Below are 10360 nucleotides of genomic sequence, written 5' to 3'. Positions count from 1 at the left end.
GCACAATCTGAATCTTGGTAAGCCTTCTCAGAGCATTCTGTATCAGGAATTGGAGTGGGGAGAGATCGAGGGTGGAATAAATTCTAAGAGGCACAGATGGGATAGAAACAGGTGTCACCGTTAGTGTTCCCTGAGGTTAAGTGACAGACTGCTGGGATAGTGGAAGAGGCACACTTGACACTCTTGGTAAGCAAGCAGAAGTGTGAGTGTGGAGAGAGTAAGTGGGAAGCATCAAGAAGGCTGCTTCACAGCTATGTATTCCTCCTTCAAAATCCTTTTAGTTTTTGATGTGATAAGTAGAGAATTTTTACTACAAATCCTTATGGCTATGATAAAACTATTAACAGAATATTTTGGAAATAATGTTTTATTAATTCATATTGCTATTCTTTTGAGAAAGGATACATAAACTGAACAGTACAGCATGAATAATAATTAGAAATAAAAGAAGAAGGACAACACAAAACAGAGCCAGGAATGTGACTAAAAATGCACACCAATTATTAGTCATGACCTGGGTGTAGATTTAACTTCAGGCTGACCAGCAACCAACTTAAAATGGGAGATGTGACTGGTTATACAGTTTGCATAGTTGATAAGATTAAAAAAAAGCCAGTGGCCCAAAATAAGTAAATCATTCTTGGTACTAAGACCAGACAAATTCTTTGGCGAGTCTCCTGGATAGGATGGTGTGAAATGCTGACATGGATTCTCCATGGAAAAATACTGGACTGGGTTGCCATTTCCTATTTCAGGGGATCTTCTGGACCCAGGATCAAACTCACGTCTCTTATATCTCCTGCATGGGCAGGTGGGTTCTTTACCACCAGTACCACTCGGGAAGCCCATATTTTTTAGGAGAGACAACGACAGAATCTTTTAGGCTAGCTAGTTGTACTCAGGGGAAAGATGGGTGGTGGTAGTGGGGGCTCTTTGAAATATCAGTACATGTTCACAAGTGTGAAAAGCCACCAAATACTGCCAGTATACGAAATTTCATTGTCTCAGTGAGGAAAAAACACTAATAGTCCATTTTTCTAGAAGAAGGAGAAAGTCCTGCCTTCAGAGCTCTAATATCATTGTTCTTTCTCCAATCTATGGTTTGCAATATGTGCACACACACACACACACACACACACACTTCTCAAATTCACATTCCATGCCTTGGCTGAATGAGGGAAAGGGTATCCTATACTTGTTGTAAAAATTAAAAAGAAACCACTAATTAAAATTACTGAAAACTGACACTAGGCAATAAATTATAATTAAATATTATCTATTCTTTTGCAACAGTGGAGTCAGATTCTGTGGATACTGAAGCTTATACAACTTTGGGCACTCTTGTTAAGGTAAAGAACATAAAATTATGAAAAAATGGGCATGAAAGTAAATAAAGAGAAAGAAATAAATCACAACAAATGACTAGAGCTGTGGAGATTTCAGTGCGTTCTTTCTGAAAGTAGGCAGTTTACCAGAAATGCTTACATAGAAATGTTTCCTCCCTTTTCACCGTCAAGTAACCCCCAGCACTCGCAGGGACCTTTGCAAGTAAAGCTTAACCGACATTAATTTATGGCTTGAGAGAAAATCCTGTTTTTGGTTCCCATCACTAAATCCATCATCTTTTCCTAGAAGATGAAGCTTCTTCCTTCCTCTGATAATGCAAACGTTGAACTGTTATTGACAAGACCCCAAAGAAATCAATGCCTTTATTTTTTTTTAAATGACTTCATATCCATCTGGAAAAAATAATAGCTCCCAGACTCATTCTTTTTAAAGTGATCCTTTGCCCTCACTCATAGTTCTAAATATGGCTCTTTGGCTGTCATGTGAGAGAATTTCCAGAGAAGTTTTTGGGGCCAAAGAGGAGGAATGTGAGATTGGCTCTGCTCTGTGAGGCAAACAGCAGGAAGCTGGGAAAGTCTTATATCTCTGAATGTGTTTTGTGTACATCTTGTCCTCTCTTCTAATCAATTTTACTTTTGTTTCTTGGATGAAAAGCTGTAAGTTGCCACTGACAAGCTGTGAGAGTGTTGACTTCAGTTTTGTAACAAATCAATTTGAATGTGGAAAACCAGATGGAAAAACAGTCTCCAATCTGAAAAGTGAAAAGTTAAATCTACTTCTAGAAAATTATTGCCTATGACTTGGAGAAAAACTAGAATTATTTTTAAAATGATGCCAGTTTTGCTGACTTTCCTCTCACTTCTTGTAATTTTACTCTGGGATTTAAGCAGTGTTAGCATATTTGCCACACAATAGATTTCCTGTAGTAAAGTCATAGGTTGAGTTTATCTGAAGGAAAGCAAGGCCCTCTGATGATTAACACAAAAATTAAATGTGGTCAGATATTTTTTAGAAGTCAGCAGTGCCTGTAGAATCCCAGGGATGGTGGACCTGGTGGGCTGCTGTCTATGGGGTCGCACAGAGTCGGACACGACTGAAGGGACTTAGCAGCAGTAGCAGCAGTCAGTTTAATACAGGAAGATCCCTCCTATATGGCCGGGGATCCTTGTGGTAACTGAGCCCCTGGCAGCTGCTTCATGGAAGTGATCTAGTTCAGGTTCCTGGGAAGTGGTGTGGGATGAGCAACTCCTCGGTGAGTGTGAGTACTCAGGGGAGGTAGGGCTCTGAGCTGGGGCTGGAAAGCAAAGCCTGAGGTTCTCAGGGCTGAGAGTTAATTTTCTGGTCCATGGGTCTCTGCACAAATTGGGGAACCCTTTTAGAACTGACACCTTTGATTAGGCAGCCACAGGGCTGCCAACTGGAACATGTCAAACTGACCAATGAGTTTTATAGGAGACTCTGAAAAGGAATGAAATGGGAAACAGTGTACATGAAGGAAAAAAAAAAGAAAAGAAAGAAAGCAGAAAGAAATTCAAGCTCAAAGTCTGGAGAAGAGACACAGACTGTTCTGAAGTATACAACCACATGAACTCTCAATATACACAGACTAGCGTCAAAGAGGTCTGATCTGGATAAAAACTTAAAGGATACATTCATTTTTAGAGTTAAAATAAATTTACTATTTTAAGACCTATTCCTTAACCATTACATAACTGAGAAAACAACTAGAAATCCTCCTGGGATGGCTTAAATGCCCAAAGGGAAAAAAAAAAATCAGTTCAGTGTAGTCACTCAGTTATGTCCGAGTCTTTGTGACCCTGTGGACTGCAGCACGCCTGGCATCCCTGTCCATCACCAACTCCCAGAGCCTTCACAAACTCATGTCCATTGTGTCGGTGATGCCATCCAACCATCTCATCCTCTGTTGTCCCCTTCTCCTCCCACCTTCAATCTTTCCCAGCATCAGAGTCTTTTCCAATGAGTCAATTCTTCACATGAGGGGGCCAAAGTATTGGAGTTTCAGCTTTAGCATCAGTCCTTCCAATGAACACCCAGGACTGATCTCCTTTAGGATGGACTGGTTGGATCTCCTTGCAGTCCAAGGGACTCTCAAGAGTCTTCTCCAACACCACACTTCAAAAGCATCAATTCTTCGGTGCTCAGCCTTCTCCTTAATAGGCTGTCTAGGTTGGTCATAGCTTTTCTTCCAAGGAGCAAGCATCTTTTAATTTCATGGCTACAGTCACCATTTGCAGTGATTTTGGAGCCCCCCTAAAATAAAGTCTCTCACTGTTTCCATTGTTTCCCCATCTATTTGCCATGAAGTGATGGAACCAGATGCCATGATCTTAGTTTTCTGAATATTGAGTTTTAAGCCAAACTTTTTCACTCTCCTCTTTCACTTTCATCAAGAAGCTCTTTAGTTCTTCACTTTCTGCCATAAGGGTGGTGTCATCTGTATATCTGAGGTTATTGATATTTCTCCTGGTAATCACAAAGTTGTGATGAGGGCAATTAATTGTTCTTATCTAAATGTAAGCCAAAATACTTTAAGTACTTGAAAACAGTTGTTTTCCTTTAGAAGTCTAAACATGATTTTGGCATTTGTTTTGTAAATCTTATTTTTCAAAATATTGTAGATTTAGAATATATCTTGAAATTATTCTGCACTTTTTCTTTTTAGCAGGATGAGCAAGAACATGGTCTTATTCCATGTGGAATACATGTAGCAATAACAACAATTATTATAGCAATAATAACATTGATTCCCCCCCCCTTTTTTTTTGTATTTACTATGTACCAGCCTCTGTACTGATTTATTTTTGCATATGCTTTTTTTAAAAATCAGGTTTTTTATTTTTATCACATCATGTGGGATCCTACTTCACTGACCAGGTATTGAATCTGTACCCCGTACAACAGAAGCATAGAATCTTAACCACTGGACTGCCAGGGAAATCCCTGTATATGCTTTTTGAGATTACATTGTTTTTTTAAATTGGTCATCTCCACCCACTAAAAAATGTACAAGAAATTGAAGAACATAGAGTGAGAAGTACCAAAAGTAATTCTGCTTTCTTGTTCCCTAATCTTTCCCCCAGAATCCAGCAGGCTCACCAGTCTCTTCTGTTTGCCTTCCAAGTTATTGTGCTGAGCATTTAAGATATATTATTTCATTTTATCCTCACCACAACCCTACGTAGTAACTATTATTATCATTTTTATTAATAGATGAGGAAACTGAAGCACAGTGCGAACTTGCCCCACATCACAAGAAAAGTAGGAGAACCAGGATCAGAATTCACAGCAGTTTCATCACTACTGTACTTCCTTCCGCTATCTTCACTCCAGATGGCCTCCAAGCCTGGACTCTACTGTCTCTCTCCTTTACCCTCTTCCTAAATCCTACTAATCCTTCAGGACCCTGGTCATACTACTATTCCTACTGGCATTTACTGAGTGCTTTCTGTATACCAGGCCCTTACACAAACACACACAATCTTATTTAATCCTCACTGAGCCCTGTGAGGCATGTGTTATTATTATCCTCACTTAACAGAAGTGAAACTGAGGCTTAGAAAGTCACACAGCTCAGAAGCGGCAGAGGCCAGAGTAACCCAGGACAGTCTGGTTGAGGCCCTTGCCTCCCAGCTCAGACTCGCCCACCCTCACAAAGCTCTCCCTGACCTGCTGTGTTTCACTCCTCTCAGAAAACCCCAACACTTCTCCTCACAAACCAACATGGTATCAGCTAGCAAATCATCCTGTATTATTCTCTGCAACTTAGTATTCTAGAATCTTCTCTTTTTGCTGTCCACCCCTGGAGAGCAAAGACTCTATTTTTAATGCTCAGTCAATTATGCTTAGCAAATGCCTGGTGAACGGTAAGCGCACAATACACAATTGGTGTTTTATTATTAAAAAATATCTTAGCTCCCTGTGAGTAGTTGTAGAAATCCTAATGAGATCTTACAAAATAGAAAATGGACTAATGAAAATGAGCTCTTTAAACTTCTGTCTGGAATTGTGTCAACAGCATATTTAACTTTTGAAAAATCAAATCAATGAGCACTAGAGAAAGTGAGATGAAAAAAGTCAGTTTAGAGAGTGCAGTGATTCTATCTGTGGGCGAGCAGCAGGACCCTGCAGCCTCCCTCTGCTGGATGGGTCTCCATTCTAAGGGCTTCTCAGAGTGTGGTGCATGGTACCTTCCCTCTGAATATGGTTCTATTGCTTCTACTGTGCTGTGCTGGGTTTTGTTTATTTTTGTGTGTGTTTTTAAATATTTATACAACACAGCCTTTAAATACAAGTTTATCTGGTGTTTAACTGAGGACACTGAACTGAGTTCAAACGCTAGAAGATAATCCAACTATATATCCTTCTTTTAGGAAAACTAAAGAGTTTCTACTTTTGGAACCCAACTGCAGTTTAAGATGCTACAACACTGTACTTTGTATCTAAGGACAAAGATGGTCCCTAGCCAGAAAAACTTCAGATCCTTTTAGTTTACTTGCTCCAATATTGGGCAAATAAATTTGAAAACTACTTTCCACAGTGAAAAAAGATCTCTGTGTGAAATGAGGTTGTTTTTGTTTTGTATTAGTTTGCCTTTTCTCTTTCCAGTGACATTGTCTCAACTTGCAAATTAACCCTCATCATGGGTGAGGCCTTTGCTTAAGAAACTGACACCACCACCCTCTGATAAGTCAACTTAGCATAAACTTCCAAGTAAAAGGAACCCCTGCTGGGTGGAATATTGGGTTAGAAGTTCTCCAAATTTCCTCCCAAACATCTCACTCTGTAATGATATTCCAGCAGCCCTAAATTTACTACAACAAAGTTTTCTGAATACTTGATGGTCTCTTTCCTTTAACCAAGCACATTAGCTGCTCTCCAGACCCTTCAGTTCCTTTGGTAGCTGGATCATCAGCTGCACTTTGGGCCACTTTGCAGGGCTGTGGGGACTACTGCTCAGACCTGCAGGGACATATTTAACTTGCTGATTTTGGGGTGTGCCCCTTTACTAACTGCTCTTGTCTGCCTTTTGTTAGATCAGTGTAACCACGAGTAGATAGTTAAATTTAAGGAAGATTAAGTGTTATTTGTGAATATTTGTATCCTGGAACCCCAGGCAGGGGTAGAGGTCTACTCTGGAGCCCTCTGAAAGCAGAACAGACTTCTAGACTTTGAGCACAGGGTCTCTAGTCAGAAAAGCAGGACACCAACACAGTTGTGGAGAAGGAAATGGCAACCCACTCCAGTACTCTTGCCTGGAAAATCCCATGGATGGAGGAGCCTGGTAGGCTACAGCCCATGGGGTCGCTAGAGTCAGACACAACTGAGCGACTTCACTTTCACTTTTCACTTTCATGCATTGGAGAAGGAAATGGCAACCCACTCCAGTGTTCTTGCCTGGAGAATCCCAGGGACGGGGGAACCTGGTGGGCTGTCGTCTATGGGGTCGCACAGAGTCGGACACGACTGAAGTGACTTAGCAGCAGCAGCAGAATGGTTGAGGAAAACTTGCAGGGGAAGGCTACCAGCCCTTGCCTCGATGTTTGGAGCTGCCTAACAGTCTCCGTGTCTCTTTAAAGCTGTTTTGCCTTGTTGTGACCCATTTCTAATTTTGTTGAAAAATGGTTTTCTTGACGCACTATCCAGAGACCCTCAGTTAAACTTTCATTCCCCTTCTCAGGGGCATATTACCATGAATGGGCTTAAAAAGCCATATCCTCTGACAGTTTACTTCCCCATACCTCGCTTTCCGCCCAGTCTCACAACTCTTGTCCCCCAAATCTGAATGTGCTTTCTTGATAAGCGAGGTGGGCCAGTTATAGGACTGCCCAGTCAGCCTTCCGTTTATCAAGCCTCAGCCCAAGCGTAGCTTCCTTTAGGAGGCCGCCACCCCCTCAAATGCCGATTCCCAATTCCCACCCACCTGAGACCATACTCCTCTCTTGCTCACATGGCACCTGCCTGATACATTGATCCGTGTGGGACCTGGTCTGTTTCCTTGTCTGCCTTTCACCCTGAGCTGTTACCTCAACAACTGGGTTTTATTCATCCTTCCCCACAGTTCCTGCAAGTAGTGTTTTGGGGGATAATTAACCTGCCTGGGGAGTTTTTCTCTTCTTATTTTCCTCAGCTCTCACATTTTTACACTTTCATACATTTTCATATAAACAGAAAAATAGAACAGTACACAGTGAATACTCATTTATCTAGATGTACCGTTTTACTAATTGCTTACACCTTGCCATATTTACTTCACTTGCTCTTTTTTGCTCAACTATTTCAAAGCGAATTTCAGATTTAATAACATTTAACCCCTAAATACTCATACGTCTCTGAAAATAATGACATTTTCTGACAGAACCATAATACCATTTTCACACATATTCATATTATCATACCTAAAAATACTTCCCAAATGTCACCATTGTCCCCAGAAGATTTCTTAGAATCCACTTCAGGTATACCTTGGTAGGTCCTTGACCAACCAGTTGGAGACATTCAGCTATTATGTTCCTAAATCTCTTTTAACTTTCAACAGTCCCTTCCCCTCTTTCCCATGTTTATGGACTTGTTGAAGAAATCCAGCCAATTCTATCAAAAGTCCTACTTTCTTGGTGGTGTTTAACTTTGCCAGACTTGCGAGGTGAGCTGACCGAAGGAAGAACCGCAGGCACCGCTGCCAGAGTCTCCCCCTTGTCAGGGGCCTCCCATTCTATCCTCTTCTTTGTTCTCATCGTCTCAGCACAAATCTTTGAGGCATCAAGACTGGAGACTTACCCTGTGCTCTCACGCCTTCTGCTTGGGTGTCCCTTTCCTGTCCTTGCTGTCAGCTAGTGTGAGCCTTCCAACCAAGCAGGGGTCTGCACAGCTCTCCCATCACTGCCAGCAACAACCACACGAGACCCTGGCACCCATAAAACACGCTGGGGAGAAAGTCTTTGAACCTAGGAATCTTGAATCCCCATGAATGAATCTTTTCATTATCAGTAGCAGCAACCAGCAGCCACCATTTTGAATGAAGTTAAATTCTCTCTTTTTATGCTATTCATGGGGTTCTCCAGACAAGAATACTGGAGTGGTTTGCCATTCTGTCCTTCAGTGGACCACATTCTGTCAGAACTCTCTGCTATGACCCATCCATCTTGGCTTGCCCTGAGTGGCATGGCTCATAGCTTTATTGAGTTACTCAAGCTCCTTCACCATGACAAGGCTATGATCCATGAAGGGGCTTCAACTGACTGGTTCAAAATTGGGAAGGGAGTATGACAAGGCTGTATATTGTCATCCTATTTATTTAACTTCTATATAGATCATGCAAAATGCCAGGCCGAATGAATCACAAGCTGGAGTCAAGATTGCCAGGAGAAATATCAACAATCTAAGATATGCAGATGATATTCTAATGGCAGAAAGTGAAGAGGAACTAAAGAGTCCTTTGATGAGGGTGAAAGAGGAGAGTGAAAAACCTGGCTTAAAACTCAACAGTCAAACAACTAAGATCATGGCATCTGATCCCATCATTTTATGGCAAACAGAAGGAGAAATAGTGGAAGGAGTGACAGATATTATTTTCTTTGGCTCCAAAATCACTGCAGACGGTGACTGCAGCCATGAAATTAAAAGACACTTGCTCGTTGGAAGAAAAATTATGACAAACCTAGACAGCATATTAAAAAGCAGAGAGTTGACATTGCTGACAAAGATCCATATAGTCAAAGCTATGACTTTTCCAATAGTCATGTACAGATGTGAGAGTTGGATTATAAAGAAAGCTGAACATTGAAGAACTGATGCTTTCAAATTGTGGTGCTGGAGAAAACTCTTGAGAGTCCCTTGGACTGCAAGGGAGATCAAACCAGTCAATCCTAAAGGAAATCAACCCTGATTATTTATTGGAAGGACTGATGCTGAAGCTCCAATACTTTGGCCATCTAATGGGAAGAGCCAAATTATTGGAAAAGACCCTGATGCTGGGAAAGATTTAAGGCAAAAGGAGAAGAGGGCAGCAGAGGATGAGATGGTTAGATAGCATGACTGTCTCATGCTAATGAGACATGAATTTGAGCAAACTCCAGGATATAGTGAAGGACAGGGAAGCCTGGTGTGCTGCAGTTCATGGGGTATCAAAGAGTCAGACACGACTGAGGGACTGAACAACAAGCTCTCCTTCAACTTCCATGAAGTCAATGCTGTTTAGTCACTAAGTCATGTCCAAATCTTATGACCCCACAAACTGTAGCCCTCCAGGCTCCTCTATCCATGGGGTTTCCCAGGCAAGAAAACTGGAATAGGTTGCCATTTCCTTTTCCATGAAGACATTAAACCTCTTAAATTCATCCCAGGAAAAGAGCCTGTTTTCTAAGTGATGTCAGGTCCAGTAGTGCGACCACCACTCTCTTGCCCCAAGATAGTCTATCTCCAGGCAGAAAATCATTCCCACTGACTCCTGCTGGCAACAAAGAGATTTCCACTGATTTGATGGAGAAACATGATGGGATTTAGTCTCTGCTGTAAAGTCAATAGACAATTGTCTTGGCTGAGATGCTCCAGCAAATCACCCGGGAAGAGCAGGACCTACTTTCCATTTCAGAGGGATGGGTGGAGGTGGGAGGTGGTGGGCAGCTTGGAGTGGGGAGAAAGAATGAAGTTGGTGGGGAGGCTGGGAATAGCTGTGAGTTTAAATTGGAAGTCCTAGGCCACAGGCAGTCAGAGAACATGAAAATTCAGGCATACAGAGGATTCCTGAAAGTGTTGATCCCTCTTTAGGGGAAGAGAGAAGTGGAGGAGGACAGTCATGGCAGCAGAGGGTGTGGGCTGGAACCCCTGGAGGGACAGTTCCAGTCGGCCTGATATGAATATCTGTTTACTTTGGCTCCATGGAATTTCTAGTTGTTTATTTTTTTAACCAGGAAAAAACTCTCCAACAACTCATGTCTAGTGGTGGAGTAGGTCCTGTTTTATTCTTCCTGAATGTGGTAAACTGCCTGATACCAAA

This window comes from Bubalus bubalis, chromosome 19 (assembly GCF_019923935.1).
Source record: "Bubalus bubalis isolate 160015118507 breed Murrah chromosome 19, NDDB_SH_1, whole genome shotgun sequence".
NCBI lineage: Eukaryota > Metazoa > Chordata > Mammalia > Artiodactyla > Bovidae > Bubalus > Bubalus bubalis.
Note: the sequence above shows the minus strand (reverse complement) of the source record.